The sequence below is a fragment of the Pteropus alecto genome, unplaced genomic scaffold (genome assembly GCF_000325575.1).
Source record: "Pteropus alecto unplaced genomic scaffold, ASM32557v1 scaffold75, whole genome shotgun sequence".
In the NCBI taxonomy this organism is placed as follows: Eukaryota; Metazoa; Chordata; class Mammalia; order Chiroptera; family Pteropodidae; genus Pteropus; species Pteropus alecto.
In genome coordinates this window covers 23,632,630-23,658,069 of record NW_006440638.1, presented here as the reverse complement: position 1 = coordinate 23,658,069, position 25,440 = coordinate 23,632,630, and the positions used below count along the sequence as shown (strand labels likewise).

Below are 25,440 nucleotides of genomic sequence, written 5' to 3'. Positions count from 1 at the left end.
TCCCGTGGTCATATCCTAGGCTTCAGATCATATATGCTCTCTTCCAAAGAACCCCTATTGATAGTCTGCATAGGTAGCCTTCTCTGGAGCATGCTTTTGGAAGTACTGGGTTTGAATCCCAGTGCAACCACCAACTGCCTATTCATTACTTCCCTGAGCTTCTGGTTCCTCACCTTTGGTTACATGAATCATGTGGGGTTGTGGGAATTGTGTGTTAACACATGTAAAAGTCCTGACCCAATGCTTGGCTTATAGTGGCTCCTCAGTAAATATTAGTCCCTTTCCTCACTTCTTCCCAGCAGCTTCTGGAATATCGTGACTTTGAAACTTAAATCTCAAACTCCATCTATTGAAGTAACCATGCTCTTTACACGTAACAGAGGTGATCGAAGGGATGGTAAATGGGAGTTGGAATAGATGCATAAGTTTCATTGCCAGCTTGTGTCTGAGTCTTGGTAGGACCTTGATAGATGCTGACTCTGCACCTGGGCACATTTGAGTTGCTCAGGTCCTCCTACAATGAGATATATATTGTGGGGTGGTGAACAGCAGTGTTCATGGGCCCTACACTCTGGGCTGTTTGCAGGACAGAGGGATTTGTTTGGATAAATGAGCCAAGTAGATGACATATGAAAAAAAAGCCTTCTGCTTCATTGTGATTTTTCTTCCTGTGGGCTAGCAGGAATTCCAAGGAGCAGAGACCCAACCAACTTTCTCCAAAGAGTACTCCTGATATTATTTTAGCCAAAGGACTTCAAAGGAGCACTGCCAGCTGCCTGCCAAAGAGAAGGCAGAGTGGATTAATTAAAGTTAAAAACAAACCTCAACCAGAATTGCTCTGGTGGGTGGAGGGAAGATAGATTGGCCAGAACTAAGATTTTTGAGCTCATCTCTATTGCATTTAACTTTGACCCCTAAAAAGGCTGGGGTAGAGGAATTATTTTTGCCACCAGGTAAGTAGTCCAGCATCCACGCTGCATTAGATCCAGTTCTGTACATTTAGGGAGGTGGTAGTCAGTTATGGCATTTCTTTTTCATTTTAAACTCAAATGATGTGTGGTATTTGAGAGTCATAGCCCCAGGAACAAAACTTATCCAATTTGCTTTAGAATCTTTTTTTTCCTTTTTTGTGTCCCAAAATATGTAACGTTATATTCTAAAATTAAAACCGTCGTAATGTTGGGTGTTCTTGAATAGGAAATAATAACAGTATTTAGTACCATGAGCCTTATAGCCACTTGGTAGAAGGTAAACTTAGCTGGCTTATTTCATGCAAGGAAGCCTAATTTTTGTCATTCTATAGGAGGATGAAAAATAAAAAGAGAAGACAGACCTGAGCATATGTGATATCTTCCAAGTTTTCTTTTTTTTAAGGCCAAGATCTGTCAATGGGAAGATTGATTTGATATTTGAATAAGGAAAAAAATTGCTTTCATCACCTGAGCTTATAAATGATAACCTTTAATAAAAAGAATTGGCTCCTATTTCAAGACAAATAGGTTTAAATTCTTTTCAAATAAGCATCAAGATTTAACAGACTTTCAGAAGCAATGCGTGAATTATGAATTCTATAGAATGACTAGATGAAAATCCAATTAGTAATAGTTTGAAACAGCTCAGTGGTATTTAAAGAATTGTCTTTTGTAGCCAAAGCACTTTCTCTTTTACTTTTCTATCCCAGGATATGTTATAAATCATATTTTGTTATTATGAAATGTTATAATTTTTATCCCAATCAATTTGCTATTTGGGTGGGGAAAAAGTCAAATCTCTGAGCCAAAGAGAATATTGGAATAATGATAGTGGCCATAGGAGTGGAGTTTGATTGAATAAGTCATGGTGGGTGGGCGAGAAAAAAGAAGAATTTTAGTCTTAAAAATAGATCTTCATCAGAGACAGAGAATGGGCAAAGGGCTACAGTATTTAGAAAGGAAAGTTGAGTTACCTTTAAAATCTCGAGTGATAAATTTGTGATGAGAGTGTGAAATGAAGAAAGAGGTGAAAAAGTCACAGAACAAAAATCGAAACTGCTGATTTTTTTTTTTTAAGCGCACAAAGAATAGATGGAGTTTGAAAAAGTCACAGAACAAAAATCAAAACTGCTGATTTTTTTTTTTTTTAAACGCACAAAGAATAGATGGAGTTCGCTATAGATGGATCTTGATTTTGAAGACTTCTGTTGAATATAATAATCTGAACTGGGCGATCTGAAAAAAGTTTTAGGGGCTTAGATTGGTGGAATAGGAGGCACTGGAGGGAATCTTAGGATGATAGGTTTGCCTTCCAGTTTAGACAGGTCTTTCTAACTTGGCCAGAGAGTTCCAAGAATGAAATGGTCCTGATGTGGCAGGAGTTGAATCTTAACGCCTTCCGCATTAAGATTCGGTGCCTGTGTGATTTCGAGTTTGCTGTCTATTTCTGCTGAAATGTCAGGAAGTGAGATTGCAAATCAAGAATTTAAGAGAAAGAAAATTTCGTACGAAAAGATGGACATATAGGAAATACTGGAAATTCAATCACATCTGAGGGGAAAAAAGCAAAATAAAAAATAGATAAACAAGTTAATTTACTGCATAAAATTTCCGTGTTTAGGAAAATTTGCTTTTTCCTCAGGTTTAAAAATGTTTTCTGCAGTTTGCAGAGAATTACAGGCAAACACACTGGCTTTCTGATCAGATGGGGAAAAATATGCAGTGGCAGCTCAAGTAAGGGTCTGTATTGGAAGCCCCAAAAAATTGGTTCTGTAAACATGAGTATTCAAAATTCAGGTTATGTCTCTTCTTAGTGGATAGTGGCACAAGTAATGATTAAAGATTCTTCAATTTGGCCAGCCAAGAACACAAAGAGTCCAGGAGGTAGATTAAAAGGCTCAAGACCGAGCTGTCAGCCATGGTCTGTGGAGAACATCCTCATGCTCTGTAGGTAACCAAATCCCTCTCTCTTGGCTTCCCATATGCTGGACTCCCATTGGTCCTTTTTCTTAGCCTCCTTGAGGATCCTTTAGGCTCCACAGGGGAAATGGAGGGTCCTTGGTGCCCTTTGAACCCCATGGATGTAGCAACTACAGAATCATCGGACCTTCAGGGCTCTGCATATTCCTGCTTTTGTCATATTCCTGGGTATTAGTATATTCAAGGAAGATTGACTCTTCCTAGATCTTCTCAAAGTAGTTTTCCTATACTGCCAGACAGAGAGAGACTGAGGCAACAGAAAGAAATTCGAGGACTATCAAGGAAGAGATTGAGGACTCCAAATCCAGAATGAGGAGACTCTCTATGTGCATCAATCCCCAAGGCAGCTGGAGTAGTCAAGTCCCAAACCCAAAATGTTGTTTATTTCCATATATTTGCTCAATGCCATACCCTCTGCCTAGGATGACCTCTTCTCACCCTTTAAGTCCCTAGTCAGAAATGCCCTTGTCACCAGTAATTGCTGACTTAAGAAAATGGATTCAGGACTCTATGCAAACCATTCCTTGAAAATGTACTTCACATTGGGATCAACGTCAACAAATGAGAGACCTGGTCAGCATCAGGAAGATAAATTGGATTCAAAGAAGAAACCATTTATTATTTTTAAATAAAATGGCAAATCTAAATATTTTATATAGTGAATAAAATTACCTTTTTAGTAATTGTCAAATTTGTAAATTATTTCATATTTTGAAACTTTGAAAATGCAGAATCCAATCTTTTATTGCCTGCCTGACCCTGAACTAGTGTAATAAATCTGAGTGAATTTTGTTGTTATTGTTAATTTAGATTCTAAAACCTTTTCTTAATGAACATTAATAACAGTAGAAGGAGATATTTCAGTTCTTCATCTTTCATGTAGGAATTAAGATAACGTTCTTGTGCAAATCACTTTTGTAAGGGTGAGTTGTAGGGCATGATTAGAAGAGGCTGAAATTGTAAAATAGCCTCCAAATTCATTTAGAGGAGAAAAAAAAAATTGTTTATCAGGAAAAAAAATTTACCGACTATGTCCCTGGATCAACTGTATGGACACTTCCAAAGATATGCCTCACGTAACTGTGGAGAAAGAGAAGCTCAACAACATTTGCCCGGCTCAACAACATTTTCTTTTTATTTTAAGGCTTCGTTCTGTTGCCTGCACAGATGTTTTTAATTTTTCCGGGTGTGTTTATATGTTTGCAAGTTTCTGAGGCTGCGCTGATGAATGGAGTTTTTATTGAATTTATATGTAGCTTTCAGATAGTAAAAATGTGTTTAAGCTTCTTCAGCTTGCCCCTGACCCCCAGTCTGGGTCTTGTCTGAGGAAACTTATTCTCTTGTCTTAGTACCCTCAGGGTTTCCCTGGTCTGTGCCTCCATGTGCTCCTGTAATTAAAATATTCAAGAGGGAGAAAATGGCATTTGTCAGTTTCATGGCAGGATCACGAGAGGCTGGATTCATTCTTGAAGAGTTTCCCCTTGGATGGCAACAACTGACCCAGCAGAGGTGGTTCTCAGTGAGCATCCCATTATGCCATCTTCTATAGAGAAGAATATTTACTTCCAATTACAGTCAGGACCTTCGAATTCTTGGGAGTTTGGGGGCCGTCAGAGCCATTTTGTTAAGTTTTAAAAACGGAATTATAATCAGCTGGGGGTAGAGGTGAGCGAGCCCTTCATCTGGGTTGGTTACATCCCAGGTATCTAGTGAGCACTTATTCCTGTGTTCGAGGCATGATGCTGGCCATGGGAGGCATGGAGCCAACAGCCCTGGGATGCCTTGTTCCATGGGGCATTGCTTCTGGATGGGAGCTTTCTGCTGTCAAGAGAGAGAACGTATCTTGTTTGTTCAATTATTTTCTAGTGGCTTTTCTTATACAAAACCTTACAGCCATATGAAGTTTTTATTTGTGAAAATTTCTCTTTTGATTCTAGTATATAAGACTACTTAGGGGTAACAGGGAAGAAAGAGACGAGAGCCCTGACTTCTGACCAAGTCTCTTAAGTCTATGATACCACGTAATCATGTTTACAGATAGGAAGTACAGTGGAAATATTAAACAGAGCAAACATAAAAGAAGGTGGAAGGCTGCATGAGCAAGAAAAAATGAATTAACTTTTAAATGTCTACATGCTCTGAGCTTTTAATTTGTGAATAACTTAAGCTCAGAGAAAATATGTGACTTGCCCAAAGCTACAGAACTAATATATAGGCACTCAGAATTTGAATCCATGTTGGCATGATTTCAGTTTTATGTTTCTACTATGTCGTGCTCTCTTCCTGTTGTATCTCATTTCTGTAAAACAAAACAAAAAACCACCCTCCCAGCAGGCAGGCGCATGCATGCATGCGCACACACACACACGCACACCCACATACACACAAACCACGAAAACCCTAGTAATGTAATGATAACAAAGAAAAGTACTTCAATATAAAGATGAGAAAAAATGGAGAAGCGTAATTAGAATGTGTGTTGACCAAAAGTTCTTCTATGTTTTATATTGTTAGAATATTGAGAATGAAATCAATTCTGCTAAGAAGTAGAATTAAGAAATTTAAGTTCAAAAAGCAGATGTTGTTAATGCTCTCAGAATGATTTTTAAATAAACCTCTTTTCACAAACATGTCTGGAAACCTAAAAATGCAGATTTATTTTTTTCTCACAGGGTTATCAATAGTGATTCCAAAACAGCAGGCTTGGGGAAGAGCCAGGGGTAACCAGCTGGATGTGCACTGCTTGGGGAGACCAGGTTGAGACTAAATGTGCTCTTACCACCCCAATATCCACTGCTTTCTACACAGCTAGGTCAGCCCAGGTGACCCTTTGAAGCTGAGCTATTAACTTTAGTTTCTGAGTTGATTAAATCATATGACAGTGCAGTAAAAATATGAAAAGTGAAAACTGAATCCTGGTTATATTGCAAAGGCAACTAGGTAAAGGTTTTTATAAACAAACCAATATAGATTGTGTCCTCTTCATTTGCACTCCCTGTAAAAAGTTTCTCAGTGACAGGAATAAAAAGGAAAGAGAATTGGAAGTTCACTTCTGAAATGAAACACTATCAGATTTCTACGTGAGTTTCCTAGATGCACCAGTCTTCTCCAGCCTTAGGTTGCTGGGAGATAACTTGTGTGAGATGATTGCTCCGCACAACTGGGAGTTCTGAGCCCTCTTTTCCCCTGAGTAAAGAGCTAGCTTCTCTATGCAGATCAGCTTGCTAGGTCCTGAAATAAAGACACAAAAACACACACACAGACTAAAACCTTTCAAGGCAACAGTGGGCAGCAGTATGAAGTAGTGGTTACAAGTATGGGTTTAGAGTCCAGTGATCAGCATTCAAATCCAGACCTGGCTACTCATAAGCTCTGAAACCATGGACAAGCTCTCCAGGAGGAATTACTTCAGCTTTTATGTGCAAATACTCAATATTCCTCTCAGAGATGGTAAGGATTAAATCAGTGCACACAACACATCTAGCACAGAGCTTCAGACATGGAAAGCTGTTCCTCAATGTCTGCTACTATTCTTCCTCTTCTCTCAATTCTGTGTTCACTACCAGCATCAACACTATTAGGTTCTCAGGTTGCTGTAACAAAATACCACAAATGGTGGTCTAAAACAACAGAAATTTATTCTCACAGTTCTGGAAGGTAGAAGTCTGAAATCAGTGTTGGCTCCCTCTAAAGGCTCTAGAGAAGTGCCCGTTCCATGCCTCCCGCCTAGCGTGTGATGGCATGTGACGGCATAACTCTGACCACCTCGGTCTCTGCATGGCCATCTTTCTTCTTTATGTCTGTGCCCAAATTCCCCTCTTCTTATAAGGACAGCAGTCAGTGGATTAGGGGCCACCTTAATCTAGTATGGCTTCATCTTAACTTGATTGTATCTGCAAAGATCCTTTTTCCAACTAAGGTCACAACCACAGGTACCAGAGGTTAGGACTTTAGCATACCTTTATCGGTTACAAAATTTAACCCACAACAAATGCAGTCTTTGTTTTAGGTATGAGGAAGCCCTGACTTCATCTCATAGCAGGCACATTGTCTAAAGTCATCTGCTTTGCCAACTGCATATTTCTCCTTTCGCCCATGAGTGGACCTTGCCAACAGAGCTAACATTTACTTAACATTTCTCCATGGGACTTGTTCTGATGCATTTTGTGGTTTGAAAAGATAGTGTAGATGCTGATAAAATGGCAAGAGATACTCTTACCTTCCTCATTTCTTACGAGTCTCAGGAGATAGCATACAAAATTGAAAACCATTATTAAAAGTCATGTTCAGGAAAATCTCCTGTGCATTGAGAAGCTCTCAGCTGATCACAGAAATGGTGAGAGCAGCCCAGTGGGTCTAGTCTGATAAAGGTGAGTATTGGTTGAATGGCGTGACTCTCGGCCAAATAAGAGGAGGGTCTGCAAAGTTGCCTCATCCTTCAGTCCCTTCTGTTTGTTTGCATGTGTCCCACTCACTTGGAGTGTAGGAATCTGCAGGGACATCTGTTTACCTTCAAATTCAGCAAGACTGGAAAGCCCTGACTTTGATTAAATGTCACCTTACGTTCTGTCGACTGCAGCATGCATCTTGGCAGCTTGGCAGCTTGGCAGCTTGGAACAAAGGGCTGTAGGCCTGTCTCAGAGGACTGCTCAGCAGCTGACAGTGCAGAGGGACGGCCTCTGTGAGACCGAGAGGTTACGGACTGGCTCTGAGACATGAGAAAGAAAAAAAGAAAACCACCAAAGCAAATAAGCAAACAAACAAAAACACCTTGAATTGAGTGAATGAATCAGGGTCCTGAAAGCTTTTCTGCAAAGTGCCAGATAGTAAATATTTTAGGCTTTACAGGCCATTGAGGTCTCTGTCACAGCTTCTCAACTCTACTATTATAGCATGAAGGCAGCCAGAGATAACATGTGCACAAATGGGCATGGCTGTATTCCAGTAAAACTTGATTTACAAAAACAGGCAGTGGGTCAGATTTGGCTCATTGGCCATAGTTTGCTAACGCGTAGAATGAATCAGTTAATCTGATTATTTTTCTTCTGATTTCTAGAAGCTATTTCCTACATTTTCTTCTATATTCTAGAAGTTCATTTCTCTCCTTTTTCTAGAAGCTTTATAGTACAATGTTTAAGAGCCAGATTCTAGAGAAATAATACCTGAGTTCAAATCCCACTATTGTTGTTGACTTGCAGTGTAAACATAACCTCTGTTTTCTCCTCTGGGAAAATAATATAGCACATATTAAGTGCTTAGCATGGTGGCTGACTCATAATAACTACATAACTGTCGATAGCTAGCTATTAGTACAAACAATTGCAGAAAGACTTCTTTTTCATAAAGGCCACCCCTGGATGGGATCATTTTGTGTTTAGTGGAGTTTTTTCCAGTTCCTGTTACCTGATTCCTTCCTCTACCTCATCAGGTGAAAATCATCACACTCTCTTCTGTGCTTTCATGCTATAATTATTGACGTATACATGTGCGTTCTTTTAGTCTATGAGATGCTACAGGGCAAGGAGTATCCTCATGTCACTGTATCCCACTCCATCACCTACCCCAAATAGTGATCAACACCACTTGCTGTATTACCTGGCTATCATAAAAATGCTTTTACTATGGTGTTTTGAATTGTCCTATTTCTCATAGCAGGATTGTATGAATTCAAATCAGGAAATAGAGCAGTCTCCCGATTTAGCTCGACCAGGGTTTGCCAAAATATAACCTATGGGCCAAATCGAATCTGCCACATGTTCTTGTAAATAAAGTTTTGTTGGAACACAGCAATGTTTATACACTTGCATATTGTCTATGGCTGCTTTTTCACTAAACAACTGAGTTGAGTACTTGCAACAGAGACCATATGGCCCACAAAGCCTAAAATATTTACAGAAAAAGTTTATTGACCTCGGGCTAAGTCTTCATCAGTACCCTAACTCTTGTTATTAAACTGCAGGTGGTTCAGACCAAGTACTTCATTCAGACTATATGCACAGAAATGTAAAGTTGCCTTCCTATCTCAAAATTCATGGTCAAGTGTTAAAGTCATAATTCCTTTGGATCTACAAACCAAAAGGGGGCAGAAGAAAGTTTTAATTATTGGGTTTAAGTTTAAATGTCTTCCCAGTTTTCATTGTGGGTTTCAGACTGGCTAAACTTTAAGCTTAGTACATGGCCGCATTTCCTAAATTGTGCGCCAAGGCATCCTAGGGCATGGCAGCAAGATCCCAGGAGATCTGCAGGATAGTTTAAATTCCCAAGGGAAGCACAGTAACACTCAACACTGACATTGCACGAACTGTTAGCTTCAGTGGATCATGCTACCCTTTGTGGAGACGTGACATTTTGCAGTTTTTGGCAGTTGCTGTAATCCAAAAAGCAAGCACCCTGTGAAAATCGATGTGGAACAGGAGAGTGTTAGTATCCAGTGTGCTTTCAAGGTTTGAGAACTTGTGCCTGGTCCATCAGGTAAAAATGATTGTTTAAGAATGATATAAAATACTATTATTTTTTAAAATGCCTATTAAGTTTTTAGGGCATAACTACTTAATAAATGGGACTTTTAGGTATTTTGGCCCCAGGTTAATGTAAATCAAGAAAGTTATGGCACCTCTGATATGGTCTTTATAAGTGGCATATCTGAGTGCCAAAAAGAAGCACCTAATATATTCTGGTATTCAAGTGGGGCTTTTCTTTTTTGGGGGGGGGGAGGAGGGTACAATTTCCAAGGTTTTTTTTAAGGAAATAAAAATTCTGCTATATAGAAGGGAAAACAGGAAATTGATGATCTTAAAACTAGCTAGTTAATATATCCCAAGTTTTGGAATGAAGTATCTAAACCAAAAGGAATCACTTGGATTCAGCTTCTTCAATAAATAATAATTTAATGCTTATTATATGTTGGAGACATGACACTAAACAGAAAGGCATGTGCTTGCAAGAGTCATTGTAGGAATCATTTTGACAAAGCAATTTGGCTTTCTAAAGGTTGTGAGTCTCTTCCGCACTCGGCTGAATTTGATTTTCAAAGGAGATATTTAATGCAGTTCTTTGCAAGCTGCTCCTCCAGATAAATCACACTGGTATTAGATACATATAATCACTTAGAAAACTTTACTACTGTGAATGAATCTTCTGTATTCAGATACCCTATAGGCATTCTTTTTCCTAATAATTTTTTTTTAACCCATGAGAAAAACTCTGTGAATTTTTTATCTTTACATTGACATACCTAGAATGTTCTTAATGATATGCATTGATATCCCTCTCAGTTTTACTTTCTTTTATGGTGTATAGGCAACTTTCTTTGTTTCAAATTTTCTTAACTGCTTATAAGAGTCACACTAGCCTTTAAAAATGAAAGAAAAGAGATTAGTAGATAAATCCTTAATTAATGGCAAACATGCTCTCTGTCCTCAAGAGCACGGAGCTCTTATTCCTGACTTTGTGTTAATTAGTCGGGTATTCATTGTAAATATTCCGTGTCTGCTAAATTACCTGCTGATGTTAGCCCAAGTAGAAGCCATTTGTATCCCTAAAAAGCCCTTCATCTAGTTTCCTCTTTCTCCCTTCTTCTCTATACTCATTTTTTATTTGTTATCCTTTTTCACTTTCTCCTTTCTGTCTTTCCTTCTGTCCTCTTTCCCATGAATGTCCGGAAAGAACAGGAAGGGTGGAAGAAGGAGAAAGAAAGGCTGCACAGCCATTAAGAGCACATCTTTGGGTTCAGCAAGGTTTGTATTTGTACCAATGTTCTCCTGATTGGCTACATGCACATCTCCAGACCTCGGTTTTCAGCCTGCGCTACGATGACAGTAAAATGGGCTAGAAGGGTGGTCGTAAAGATGGAATGATGTAACATACATAAAGCACTTGACATAGTTCCTGACACAGGAAGAGTTGAAAAGTCATATCTGCTCTTACTAATGCTAATAATTATAGTGATAGTTGTTAAATCTCACAGTCAATTTGCAGTCTTTCTCTTGCTTCTCTGGGAGCAGCGTTTGACACAGTTGATCTCTCCCCTTCCTTAAGGTTTTTTTTTACTTGACTGCCGGGATACTCAGGTTTCTTGGTTTTTCTCCCCTCACCAGCCTTTCCTTTTCAGTCTTATTTTCTGGTTCCCTCTCATTTTTTTGACCTTAAATGCTCCAGGTGCAGTGCTTGGTGCTGCTTTCTCTTCTATCTGCACTCACTCCCTTGCATGGTGATCTCATCCAGGCTCATTTCTTTCAATTCCACATACCTGTTGACATTTCCCAAATGTATGCCTCTAGGGTACACATCTCTTCTGAGGCTCAGACCTGTACATCCAAGCACTGCCCCACCTGGTTGTCAAATAGGCATCTCAGACTTCTCCTGCTAAAAGCTCAGCTCCTCGTCTGCTCCTCTCCTCTCAGCCACCGCCCTTGAGTGTGGTGGCAACAATGTCCTGGTTGCACAGGCCAGCAGCTTGGTGTCATCCTTGATGTTTCTCTCTCATACCCGTCATCCAGTCAATCAGGAGGTCCTGTTGGCTCTGCTTCAGGTATCCCAGACTCTGACACACACACCCTGCCCCCACCGCCAGCACCTTGGTCCACTCACCTGGACTACTACAGTAGCCACCTAACTGGCCTCCCTGCCTCCTTGGCAGCCCTGCCTACGTAATCTATTCTCAACTGAGCATCCAGAGTGATCCTTTGAAAATGTATGTCAGTTCATTTTCCTCCTTTGCTCACAGTCCTCTGGCGGCTCCCATATTCTCAGAGTGGAAGCCAATTTCTTATAAAGAAGCTTTATCTCTACTTGCCCTGCTCCACCTGCCCACATGGCACCTCTCTGACTTCTCCTCTTCATCTCTTATTTCCGTGTCTCCAGCCTGGCTGGCCTCCTTACTACTGTGAGACAAACCAGTACTTTCCTGCCTCAAGGCCTTTGTACTACTTCTTTCCTCTGCCTGTGGCACTTTTCCTCCAGATGGCTGTTTGGCTTCCTCACCTCCTTTAAGTCTTTTCCCAGATTTCCCTTTCTTCATAAGATCTACCATGATCACCTTATTTAAAATTGCATCTTCCCACTGTCTCTGGTTTAGGAACTCAATGCCTATTAATTTGCTTGAGTTCTTTTTTCCCCTTTCATGGTGTTTTTATGTGTCTTCTCACATACTATACATTTTTTCAACTTATTTTATGGTTTATTGTTTCTTCCTCTTCAGTGAAATGTTAGCACCACAGGGATGGGAATCTTTATAGCTTATTCACTGATGAATCCTAAGTGCTGAGAATAGGGTTTCATATATAGTAAATGTGCAGTACATATTTGTTGAAACATTGTTATTATCATCATCATCATTATTATTATTTTTATCATCTCATTTGTGTCAACAGCTTATTTTGTCCACACATTGCATAAAGTATGTTATCTGGCTAGTGGTATGAAGAGTGAATTGTCATTGTTATATTAACAATTAATTAGACCACGTTAATTTTTTTTCCTGGCAGCAGGTAATTTGATAGCAAAATTGTACTTAACTGAGAAAAAATTACGAATCATTTGAAATCATATGGAAAATTAGAAAAATGTGACTTCATAGGTATGATTTTTTTATTAGGGCATGATGAATATATTTTGTGTCATTCAATTGTTTTATTTTGCTTTTTCATTTCTACTGTGTCTAGAATAAAAGGGAAAAACTCTAAACTGGTCCTGCAAGGATTTAGGCTATACTTCTGAAGAAAGTTATACCTTTTAGGGCGTAATGCAGCAAAGCCTCATTCAATTGCCCTTCCTTCCCACCCAATGATTGATTACATTTTATGGCGTTTAGTGGCTTACAAATGGCAAGAAGTATAAAGTTGGTCAGTTAAGCTTTTCTCTATATTTTGAGTGTGTTTAAAGATAACTTTATAAATACTTTAGTCCTCTAATGGATTGGGCTCTGTCCATTCTTAGGAAAAGAGACATGGGTTCCAACCATCTAAAGCACTTTACTGCCCCGTGATGGCCAACTCCTGAATGAAAGAAAATGAAGCTGCATCACAGTTACACATGTCTTTGAAATACTCATGAATAAATGTCAGACTACAGAAATTGCATTTCCTCAGCTAAAAGTGTGATCCCACACTGGGCTGACTCTCCTGCCCCTTCCCCAGAGTATTCTGTCCAGATTTTGGCAGCAGTGGGCACCATGCTCCTGGACGACATCTCAATGCTTTAGGATGCCATACTAATAGTGCAGTGTTTATAATCAGCAAATGATTATGTGGGGTTCACTTGATTAGCTTCCGGTCATATGTGGTGGCAAAGTTCAGTGCAGTGAAAAGGGGAAGAGAGAGGGGTGTGTGATGGAAGCCTGGCCGTACTTAGCTTCCCTTGCCAGGAAGAGGTTATCAGAATGCCAAAGATAGATGCCCAATGTATATTCCCAGCAGAGAGCTTAAAAAGAAAAGTAATTATAGTAATCTCTAGCTTGAAGTCCTTAGTTTATTAACATGAAAATGAGCAAATGCTGAATTGTTTCAGATCCCAGAGGGGCCAGCTCTAGGGCCTATGAGAGTGGGGGGTGTTGCTGCTTTTGCCTGTAGGACACAGTTTTTAATTTATTTAATGTGTACTTAGTAAGGTGTTCACATTAGCAGGGATTTTTTTAAGCCTCAAGAGCTGATTCTTGGGTGAGAATGTAGTGGAGGTCTCCATCAGTCTTTCTGTATCTTTTATTCTTGACTGCGGATAGCCCGCAAGTTGCCACGAAGCTGTTCATCACAAATAGCTGAAGTCCAGTTAAACTAGTAATATTTATTTCTACTGATCCTGTGGTCAAAACTGTTTCTACTTCTCCCTCTCTGAGAATTCTTTTAAACCAAGCCGATCTCATGAGAGCATTGCAGGAGAATGCCATCTCACACGCCTCCTTTTCCTTATCTTATACACTGCTGGGCGCAATGCCTTCAGAGGTAGCAAGGAACGTAGATAGCTGTGCCGGATGCAGGCCCAAGTACTGAGCTGTGGACTAAGAGGCCCCCTGCTTTCTTTCTTCTGTGGTCAGAGTCTGATGACTCTCCAAATAGTAGTTAAAACGCAGTTTCCATTTCAGCTCTGGATTCTACCAAAATTTCTTAGCAACTCCCAGGCCTCAGCTCTCTGAATATAACCCATCAACAAGCAAGATGGACTCCAGCCCAGTTACCTGTTTTACCTCACCAACAGCCAGGATGGGCTGCAGCCCAGTTACCGTTTTCTTTCATTCTGCAGGCAGATTTGCGTGTCTCTAGCAGCCTTTTTGGAAAGAGTTACTCTTATTCCACAGATGTCTGTGCCTGGCCAAACCTGTTCAATGCTAACACAGTTATCTATCATCCTCTGCTGAAAATTTACCCAGCAGCAGGCTGAAGAAAAAAGCCATTGAGGTTTTGCTCCCACAAATGAAATTTCCAACTCTTTGAATTAGGATGTGTAGATTGGAGAGTTGGCTACCGGATATCTGGATTTCATGGGCCAGTAAAATATCAAAAGAAAAAAAAAAAGTGTGCAGTAGCATGAGGTTGGCAGATTTTTATTTTGCTTGGTCAGGATGTTAAGATAAACAAAACGGAACAGGCATTATCTATTACCCATCATGTCAGAGAAAAGCGAACAATTTTAATGCTAAAATGTAGGCAGGATATTATCTTACAATAAAAGACAGCCCTTGAATGAAATACATTTAACTTTTGTGTTATTTTCCTTGTTTCCCTTGGACTGGTAAAGACATATTCTCATAGACTGGCTGCTTTTCCTGATGGCATTTGTGACCATGGGACCAGTTAACGAGAGAATGCAGTTGGCCTGCCACTCAGATTTCGTGATAAGACAGCTGAGGGATGCTTTCTGATCAACATTCAAAATACCAAAATTCTCAGACTCAAAGGAGCTACTTTGAGAAGGAAGCTGTAGTTCCGTTGGATGGACCCTTCCTTCCCATCCCCTCCTCTACCCGCTTCCCTACTAATTCTACTTCCTTTTCTTTCTTGGTATATTTTACACCTTTGTTATTTTTGTTCGTCTTAAGAAACAACAGAAAAATATAAGGAGATAAATAAAATTTACCTGAGGTAACACAGGTAACTGGGCTGTAAATGTATTTCCTAGAAAACGCATAGCTAAAATTCTGATGTAGTTTTCCTAGCCCTTTTTCTATGTATGTTTTTCATAAAATGATTTTTTTTATCACTCCTTCCTATTACATTATTATCACCTTATCGTGTCATGAAATACTTTAAGAAAACATAATTTCAGTGAGGCATAGCATTCAAGTTTAGGTTTTTCCTTTTTCTCTTTGCTTTTTTAAAAATTATAATCTTGCGCATATCACAAGTTGTTTCTAGAATACATAGAAGTTCAATGACTGGTTTCAGAATGGAGCATTTTAAAGCTACGGGTAACTTTCCGAGTGGCCTCGGGAACAGTCCCACCAGTGTGTATCTTCCCTTGCCGTGTGCCAGTGTCATCTTCCCACTGCCCACCAGCTGTTGCTAGAAATGAACTTTGAAAAAACCTTAGCTGCTGGATTGTTTATTACCTTAATTGTGATGGTATGGGTGTTTGCACATGTCCAAACTCATCAAGTTGTACACATTAAATATGTGCAGTTCTTTCTATATCAGTTATACCTTAATGCTATTTTTAGAGTAATATAAAATAGTCTACGGCTATACTGAGTAAGCCTGGTCCCATCTGATCTCAGAAGCTAAGCAGGGTCGGGCCTGGTTAGTACTTGGATGGGAGACCACCTATGAAGACCAGGTGCTGTAGGCATAAAAAAATAAAAAAATAAGAGATTGTAAGCTGACAAGGTCCTTGCAATCCGTGAGGTCAACCAAGGGTTGTCTTGCCTAAAAAAATAATAATAAAATAAAATAAAATGCCTTAGCCAATCTGATTGCAGAATAAGTAGAACCTCCTCTTTTTTGCAGTTCTTTTATTACTCATATGATTTTATACAGTCATTTTTGTCTTCTCCGTGAATGACTTATCAAGCTCTTTGCCTCCTTTTGTTTTAAATCAAAGAATTCACCTTTTTCTCTATTGATTTGTATCAATCCTTATTGATCGCTTTTTATGTAAGGATACTAATCTTTGTCATCCGTGAATATTTTTCTCTCTTTTTTGTTTGTCTTTTGCTTTTTATGGTGGCTTTTGCCATGTCAAAAATTAAAAATGTTGTGAAATCGGATGATCAGTTTTTTCCCTCCTGGCTCTGCCTTGGCTAATGCTCCTGAAAAGGACTTTGCTTTCTTATTTCTCTTCTTTTTGCCTCTCCTTCTCTCTTCTCTCTTCGCTTCTCTCCCTACCTCGATCCGTGGAGCTGGGAGCCATGGAGCTGAAGAGGTGGGAGGCATGACCAAGATCGAGGAGTAGGTGTGTTACCATCTGTTATTTTTCTCTCTGGTTTGACTCCTATACTGCTTCTCAAATCTCCGTGCTTCTGGCTTCTAGTAACTCTATCATTATAATCAGATAAAAATCTTCTTAGTAGCTTCAATTATAGCAGCTGACAGCTGTAACTTAACAAATAATTACTGGTGTTATCTGTGCTTCGGGCCAGCACCTCCCAAGTCAGCAGACTGGGGTAGACTCCTACAGCCTTCGTAGTTCATCTTGAGATGGTTGGTGAGAAGGTCCCCATACCGAGAGTGCTGATGTTCTGCATGGCAGGGGAGGAGTCTGCTTCTGGTACTGACATAAAGAAACTATTTTCAAATGCCTTTGAGGCCCGATGCTATCTGCAAAGCATAGAAATGCATTTACTTTCCGTCAGCTGACTTTCTAATTCCCATTGTTTGCTTTTCCTTGTTATAGGATGTTTCCCTCAGAGAATTTATCAAGCCTGTGGGTAGACATGCACCTACCATCACCACATCAGTTGGCAAACCCATTTTCCTCATGGTTCCACTTCATGAAAGACCCCAATTCTCTTCCCACTAACCTCTGCAGATGATATATTAAAGGACGCTCAGATGGATGTGCCTCTTAAATTAGCCAGCAGTATCATGTTAAAAATCATCTCTTCTTACTTTCTATTGTCTCTCAGCCTGTTTCCTGCAGGTCTAGGAGTGTCCAGAGTTTATCCTGCTCGGGGGACTCACCAGTGAGAAGCAGTGTTTCCGAATCTATGATTTAAGGGCTCCTAGCTTTGGAGTCTGCTGGAACTCTCTTAAAAAGTCAGATTCCTGGCCCTATCCTCAAAGTTTCTAACTCTCAGTTAGGGATCTGTCCCAGGTATCTGCATTTTAATAGGCATCCAAGATGATTCATATGCACAGTAAAGTTTGAGACCTACTGCTTGAGAGAACAACCTGCATTTGCAGATAGAGCCAGCCAGGCACACCCTCCCTGGCTACTGCTGTGTGGTCTGCAGAGGGTGGTTTTCATCTCTCACTGTTTCGCACATGAGGAGTACACGAGTAAGAGCAGGTTCATACCCCTCCTCTGGGGTCACCCCACCAGCCCTTCAGACTCATATCTGTCTCATTCTGCAGCTGTGTGAATAGCACTACTGCTTTCCTCTTCAGAAAGGTCTCATGGGGAAGATGAGTGATAAGGGTTTAGGGAAAATAAGACCCCCAGGCGGTGCTCGTGAGGTTATGTGGCTCTTTCTTCACACTTTCTTTCCACACTTAGAGTACAAGGAACAGTCAGGGGACTAATTCTTGAGCATGGCAACTAAGTGGGTAAGCTTTATTGGGCAGTGCAGTTGCTTTCACTTACTCTGTCTGGACTGGGCTTAGGCCCCTTGGGGCAAGAGATGGCCTCACAGGAGATAGGGGCTCCAATTATAACAAGTGATGAGCGAACCTCCCCTGGGAGCCTAATGCCTTTGTGTCTTCTGTGAATTCCCACCTGAGACTCAAATAGGAATAAGAAATCTGTGTGCTTCCAGGGAGGCTCTTGACAACTGCAATTGAATTTGCTCAAACATGATTGAGAAGAACAGCCTTCTATTCGAAGGTGGACTCTTCGAAGCAGTAGCATCAGCTCTTCCTAATCCCACCAGTTTCAAAGGACAAGTAAAGATTTTGAGTTTGTGGAGGAAACTCCTGCCCTGGCCGTTTGTGTGGAAACCTCGCTCACAGTCACACATGTTCATTACCCTTTCTTGGCCTCTTCTCCTCCTTCCTGTAACTTTCTTCCCCCTGGCTGCAAGGTGCCCCCTGACTCCTATGGCCTGGAAGGGAGTGGAGCAGTGTGCACGCTTAACTTAGTTTTCATGCATTCCAGAGTGACAAAGTTGAGGTAAGAGTAGCTGTAGGCTAGATACTTCCAGTCCTTTTCTAACTACCTTCCATGAATTCAAATCACCCATTTAATGGATGCCAAAGCCCCTGCTGAGAAGGGGGGTGGGGGAGGGAAGAATGAAGAGTGTGTGCTAAGGTGTTTTGTTTCTTGTTTTTTGTTTTGTTTTGTTTTGTTTTTTAAGGTGGAGCAGTTAATTCATTTTTCCTTTAGCCAGACTTATTTTTTTCTTCTAGAGTCTCATTTCATCCGTGGGCATGGTGATCTGCATTGTTGGCCTACCGTTCGTTCTTATTTTTTAAATTATGCACAAGATGTTATCTAACACTTTCTGCAAACAGAAAATAATGTTTATTGCCCCTTGTTGAGCTGTCTGCTCTCATTGTTGCTGCTCTCTCTCTCCTTGCCTTTATTTAAAATAATCAACTGCAAGAAAGCCAAATAACATTTTCAAACTATTGTCAGATCACAGTGACAATTGATTACTTAGGGAACTTCTCAGGAAACGGCCTGTGGATGTAGAATTAATATCAACAATAGCAGATTTGTAACCCCGGAGTAGTCTCAGGAATGTGAATAGCAAATTAGGGGAATAAATTTGGACATCAGAATCTTGGGGAAGGTTAACTTATTGACATACAGGGATGGTGTTGTTTGTTTTGAAGATGAGTCACAATTCTGTTTTATTTTGAACTCTTTCAAAAGAACTGGCTTCCAGACAAAAAGAAATAGAATACAGCGAAAATTGTCTGTTTTCATAAACTTTCAACTTGCTTTGTTGCCGGTCCTGTTTTTAAAAGTTGCCTTAGAAAAACATAAGTCATGTTTAATATTCTGCTCTGAATAATCTGATATTCATTTTGATACGTTCTTGGTCCCTATTGATTTTGAAAATGCTGAACACAAATACTTGACATTCGGGAGGGCAAGCAAAGGATTAAAACAGAATCTCTACCTCCTGCTTGCAGTCGTCTTTGAAGAGATCAAAATATTCAAGAAAGCAGAATTCTTACAGTCCGAATAAAACATGATTAGAACATTTGGGGAAGAAGATGCAGTGTGACTGGAGAAAATGTTAACGGTATATAAATAATAAATACATTTTCTTAACAGTTTTCGTCTCTTACAATGGATATTATAAATTGATACACGGCAATAGCCTAAATGTATTCTTCTCCCGCCCTGTATATTTCCCCCCAATGTAACCATTTATCCAAGTACAAAGATGTGTGGGAGAGAGAGAGAGAGTTTGTACAAATCACTGACAAGCAGGTAAATGCAGGCAGCTCAGCAAGGGTTTTAGACAGGAATCAAAGATTATCAAAGCCATGTGAGGCATTTAGGTAGGTAAGGTGCAATTACTGTTATATTTAATGGTTACTGAATGGCAACAGTGTGCTTCATTAGAAACATAGAAGAAGATCCTGAACTTACCCAAAAGACCTAAGATGATATAGTAAGACAAATGCACCAAGGCATGACAAAACCCAAGGGTGTAAAGAAAAGTAACTCAAATCATAGGTAACTGGTAACATGTTTTCCAGTTAAAAAATTTTTGCTCCTCTCTTTTGACCCAGTGCCAGCCAGTGTCTGATAGAGCCAGACAGTGATAGTATACTTGGGAGAAACAGCAGCACAGGAGAGAACCAGAAGGAGGGGGAAGACTGGGCAGGGCGCAGGAGGAGCCAAGGAAAGGGGCGAGATGAGCAGGCATGTGAGCTTTTCCTTTAATGAGGCAGAGAGTATCCTACTCTCGTCATTATGAACCAAAACCTTTCCCACAACCCGCTTGCTCATTTAGCTACTTGTCCCACAGCCAAATTGCCCAGAAGCCAACATTCTCTTGTGGCCTTTTCTTCTTTCCCCTCTGACAACATATGTATCACTTTTTACTTAGTCTTGTGTTTGTCTTACCTTCTCTATTAGACAAGTAGCATTTTATTATAAGGACATACTCAATTTATTGTTGTAGTTCTCTGCATTGGTTCTTTTGAATTGAGACTTTATCAAACTGGATTTGAGTTCCTGCTCTGCCGTGTAGCTTTGGGTGAGCCATTTAACCTCTCACTCTGTGAGTCAGTTTACAGTCTACATAAAATGAAGATTGCAATATTGACTTCATTCTGAGCTGCCATGAGATTAAATGAGAGGCTGTATGGTAAGTACTTAGCATGTGCTAAGTAATGTTAGTTTAGCTTTTCCTCTATCTCTGTAGGTCCCAAATTATTAGACAATTTAGACCTTTGTTGAATGAATGACTAAAACATATATATATATGCCAACCCAATCATATTAACCATGAAGTTAAATTGTGTGTGTTTTGTGGCGGGGAGGGGGGAGCTGGGGGAGGGGGAGCAGAGGGTGCTGATGTGTTGGTAACCTGTGTGTAACACAGGAACACACAGGTTGTCACTGATGGGTTTCCTAAGGTAGCAAAGTCCATTCCTAGCCTTAATTATTTACCCACACCACTTAATCACAGCTAGGGACAACCAAGCCTTAGAGAAGCTAACAGATTCGCCCAGACTCACACAACTCCTAAGTGATGGATCTAGAATTTGAACTCAGGACAGTCTGACTCTCAACTTATCCTCACCTGCCTAACCTCTTGTGACTTCTCAGTTGTTGCTGGGTGAGTGCCAAGTGATCATTAACATCCATATGTGCCTTTTCCACTGATATTTATTTCTTTGTCTATTTATGCTCTTCAGCTGATTTTCTGACAGTCCAGGGCTGACCGTGCTGTCCAATATGGTGACCATGAGATACATAGGACTACTTAAATTGACATTTAGGTTTGTTAAATTTAATTTAATTTAAAATTTAGTCCTTGATCACAAGAGCCACATTTCAAGTATTCAGTAGTGACATTTAGCTCCTGGCAACCATATTAGAACAGATATATAGTATTTTCATCACTGTAGAAAGTTCCATTGGTCAGCACTGCTCCACAGAATGCCTCAAATAAATAACAGTCAAGACACTGAATTTTTTTTTCTCTAACATACATGGTTATATCCTTAGTGTTTTAAAATTTAAGAGACATTGGATAACAAGTTGGTAGAAGAGTGATAGTTATACTATGAAAAGGTTAAATTTTGATTGAATTGACTTTATACTACGTGGTGGGCTCCATGCAAAGTGCTTTCTATGAGTTGTTTCATATAATTCTTATAGCAGCCCACTGAGGTAGGTGCTACAACTAATCCATTTTAGAGTTGGAAAGACACATGCTCTAGGTCTCAGAACCGTTCAGTGAAGGACCATAGACCTAACACCAATCCGCTGGACTCTGGAGTTCTAGCCCTTAGCCATTGCACCACCTTCCCCAAAGTCACAACAAATTCTCAAAAATTATGAGCTGTCTATTCTAAAGGTAGAGACAGCAGAATTCTCTGTTCTAAATGCTTGTGGAACTGGGGACATTGTGGATGAAAGAAGTCAGGTTCTTTTCATAGTGCTTAAGAAAACATTTTGCAAATGAACTAAAATTTTCTTCTAGACTTTAAAAATCATCTCCAGTCCTATAAGTTGTCTTTATATGTACACACCAAAAAAAGATCGTCTTATGTTCAAAAGTGGATCAGAAACAAAATATGTGAGAAACTGGTTGTGTCATCAAGGTTTTGAAAACTAGTGATCTTAATAAAAATAAAATGATCCCTATATGTGAAAGAAGCCTAACAGCTGCTTGCAAGAAATTGCAGGAATTTTCCTGGGCTTCTTGTCCCATTCTCTCTATACCCAGGGTACCTAGCTCTTGCTCACAGGATGTGCTTACATGATGTGAATACATGTCACGAACATTCACTCCCTGTAAAAGATCATTTAAGGTGCCATGAAATTTGCATTATTCAAACCTACACAAGTTGCGTTGTAGCCATTTTGGGTTAAAATTTACCTTCGAAAATTTTATAGGCCTAATTCTACTCCAACTAATTTAATATAAAAGTAGTTTTTAGATTCTTGGATATTAAATTTTCTTCAGAATAGCTAACATCTCCACAATTGGAGTGATGGCCTGTTACTCAGATATTTTGTTATGGACAAAAAATATTTCTGAAAGCATATAGCTCAGTGCTGGGCATATAGCATGGATTTAATCAACATTTGCTATCCTCTAACCAGGTGTTTGACTGGAATTTCCTAGAATCCATGCACAGTTTTCCCAGCTCAGCAAGGGTCTCTTTTTCTTGTCAATATTTAGGAAGAAGATATCCATTTAAAGCGATAGAGTTTACACATTGTTCATATCTTTGCACTGAAGTGTTGTCATGAGTGTCACTTATGCTCCAAGCTGGAAATCGTATGAGTCAGATTGCTCACAGTAGAGACCAAAGGGATGGTTAGATAATGAAATATGGCCTTTGGGGTGTAGACAGAGATGTTAATCAAGAGCCACGTTTGTTTGCAGCACTTTAACTGCTCAAGGCATCTCGAAGTGACTTAATTTGTAGTCTAAACCCCTACGTCAAGCCCCAGGTAATCACAAGAGTGTTGAAAAATACTACATGCTCTCTCTCTTTTCCTAAGCTCACTTTAATCTTGGTCTTTGAAAGGCAAGTGGTTTCCTTGTGCAAACAGCTTCATAGAAATGTCAAATCTGGCACCCATGGTCTACGCTGAAGGGGGAGACGTGGTACAAATTCTCAGTGCTCAGGACCCAGGCTTTGAAATGACTCCAGCTGTACTGCCAATGCAAATGCAGGAGGGGAAAAAATTACTGGAACAAATTGAAAGGTTATTCAGACTGGAATTTAGAATCTCAATAAAAAAGGCTTTTATAAGCCAAAGCCCTCAGAGTAACCAGATCATTTAAAAATACATCTTTTCTGCATTAAATGTAGTGTGACAGCCGCATTAGAAATGCTGCAGTCCAAGTATGTTCCTTAAACATTTTTAACTGACTTGTTAGGACAGCTACAATCTTCTACTGGGGGGATGCTGAATCCCCATTCCATAAATAGTTTCCATTTCTTAATTTTTTTTCTAATTTTTGATACCTGGCAAATGGGCTTTTGCCTTTCCCCTATGTTGCTTGCTGCAGGTTCAGTGATCTCTGTGTGCTGTGCGTCTTGATAAAAATTTGTTGAGCTAGTAATTTTCTTTTTTGATGTCATAGTCTTCCTGATCACCCAGATGTTGGGGCTCAGTAATAGCACACAGTTGTACTGGGGTGGAATCCCTTTTACGAGATGTGTCTAGGCCTAGAGACACACACGTAACTCACCTAAGGTACTGCAGTGACCCAAATGTGGGACTCCCTTCCTGTTGTTTAAACTTCCTCATTACCATTCAAGAGAAATGACTCAAGTCTGGTAGTTGTTGATAGGCATGGCAGTCCCCTCCAACACACACACCCCAGAAACTTTTATTTCCTTGAATCAATTGGGAGATTTTTTTTTTTTTTTCAAGGAAAAACATCCCTGTGCAGAGTAGAGAGTGAATTGAAATCAAAGTAGCATAGGTTTCTTGTCACAAAGGAATAGACTGACCTGTTTTGGTTTCTCTGCTTCTGTTGAGATATCATCACTAGCTCGTGTATTTTAGGCACCATCCTGTTTCACACACTATAAAGCCAAATCAACTAGAGCTTCATTTCCACATTTAAGTTCAGTTCCTCCACGGATCCAGGGTTCTTTGACTAGCAGCGTGCCCATCATAATCTAGGAAAGCACTATTATTTTATTGTAGCCAACTAAAGCTGTCTTTTAATACAAGGTGATAGCTTCCTCCATCTTCTTCAGCTGAACCTTTGTTTGGGTGAAGCCACACATGGGTTCTGTTCCTGGGATTGACGTTTCAACAGAAGGTTGGCATAGGGACATCTTTTCCTCCAAGTAGTGGCAGTTCTCATTGACATTTTCAAACATGAAATAAGTAATTGCCACATTTGACACATGTCAGTACTTGCCTAGAGTTATGCATCACTCACCTCTTTCTCTTCCATTCAGGGACATCCTTTAGAGTTTAAGGATGTGGGGTGATATTATTAGCCGTATGATTAAAATCAGTGTGTATTTATTCAATATGTTATCCATTCTCAGAATTTGGTGCTTGGACTTTTGTTAGTCACTAATCACCCATGACTCACAGCATATAGCCATTAAGACTAGATGCCCTTGAGCAACAATGCCTCTGGAGACTGTAGCTGTTCCTGAAGTGTATGCATTTGGTTCCCTTAAAATGATCTTGTCACTGCTTCTCAGGGGCACTGCGGGAATTGATGCTTTCCAGCTTTAGACTCTCACTCCTAGGGTGAGGAGCAGTGGAAGGCTTTGATAACTTTTAAAGCTCTCAGAGGAGACGATTTTTTTGTGTGTGCTGACTGTGCCAGCATCCCATGCTCCGTGGGCAGCATAATGGATTTCGTTCAGAACCCTGCACAGGGCAACTGTCATGATATGGTTGGGGAGCTTTCTGTCAGCTACTGTGAGCTCCATCACTCTGTAACCTACCTCCGTTTTTGGCTTCTCCATTCTTGGTCACATTTTATGAAGCAGCCAACCATCCAGATTGGGATTTCATGCTCTGCTACACTGCTGCCCCAGTTATTTCCCTTACAAAGGCCTCCTTTACAAAGTCCTTCATCTAAGTAACGCATAGAAGGTGTGTTGAGGGGTAACAAGTGAAAGAAGGCAAGAGCCAGCAACTTCCCGAAAATTCTTGTCATTAGAGCATTTCTGTGAAGGCTCAACAATTTATTAGGCTGAGTCCAGGTAAAAGCCCCATCCCCCAAAACATATGTGATGAATTCAGACCTAATTGGCCACAGTCCAGTCCAGTTCTAAGGGGGACATTCTTGGCATTTTGGAGGTCAGAGTAGAGGTTTGATTTGAAGCTTGTAATGTGTGTTTCCTACGTGTTATATTTAAGTTTGTTTACTACATTCATTGGGTATGTCCATTGCCTTTTACTTTCTAGACAAAGTTCAGGTAAATTGATCAACCTTGGTTCATTATGTCATCAGTGCAGAAGATATCTATGCCCTTGTCCTGATATATGAAAAGGGTTCACAGAGCAACCTAAGGTTTGAAAAGGAAAAGGACCCTGGGTTATGGATTAAGATTGACGTCGATTTTGTTGGCTGGAAAAGAACCCTGCCTCTGTCTTTCATCTGTGGAATTTTTTTGTACTGGGTACCTGGTCCTAGTACCAGGATGTGGCTAAAGTCTCCACAGCTTATCTGGAAGCTGTATTATGAAAAAGCCTTTGAGTAAGGGCATCTCTCTAG

At 40.0% G+C, this 25,440-nt stretch overlaps 1 protein-coding gene and 1 pseudogene across 6 annotated transcripts in view; both read left to right on the top strand.

Annotated features, from left to right (window-relative positions):
- The window catches only part of CACNA2D3 (calcium voltage-gated channel auxiliary subunit alpha2delta 3), a 799,126-nt gene that overhangs the window by 451,816 nt on the left and 321,870 nt on the right, over positions 1 to 25,440 (top strand). The gene's annotated exons all lie outside the window — the stretch shown is intronic.
- On the top strand, positions 15,615 to 15,728 carry LOC112484419 (annotated as a pseudogene).